The sequence below is a fragment of the Temnothorax curvispinosus genome, unplaced genomic scaffold, assembly GCF_003070985.1.
Source record: "Temnothorax curvispinosus isolate PA1 unplaced genomic scaffold, ASM307098v1 QBEX01011432.1, whole genome shotgun sequence".
Classification (NCBI taxonomy): domain Eukaryota; kingdom Metazoa; phylum Arthropoda; class Insecta; order Hymenoptera; family Formicidae; genus Temnothorax; species Temnothorax curvispinosus.
Window position 1 is genome coordinate 58,157 of NW_020221212.1, and position 536 is coordinate 58,692.

A 536-nucleotide genomic window follows, 5' to 3' on the forward strand; every position below is an offset into this window, starting at 1 on the left:
CTTTAGATAACTAGACTTTCAAACCTTTGGATCCTTGTATTCTTAAATGTTTGGATCCGTGGATCCTACGATTTTCAGTTCCAGTAAGATTCACGTTTTATTCTGTCTTTTTACATTCTTTCCTTTTTCCTCCCTCCGATTGGAATTATGTATATACATTATTCATAACTCACCACGTATCTCATTTTCATACTCGTTTAAACATGTTCAAACGTCCGCCGAGTATTGTATCGTCGTTTGTGTGTGACGCGTATCATTTCGCATCTCAGTCTGTACATGTGTGCGTGCGCGCACGTGTGTGTGTGTGTGTATGTGAGTGCGCGCGCGCGCGCGCGCGGTTGTATAAATAGTAAGAATAGTAGTAATAATAGTAATAATAGTAGTAATAAAGTAGCAGCGTCAACAATGGTAGTGGTGATGATTTTAGTAGTAGTAATAGTAATAGTAGTAGTAGTAGTAGTAGAATAGCAGTAGCAGTACTAGTAGTCTAGTAGTAGTAGTAGTAGTAGTAGTAGTAGTAGTAGTAGTAGTAGTAG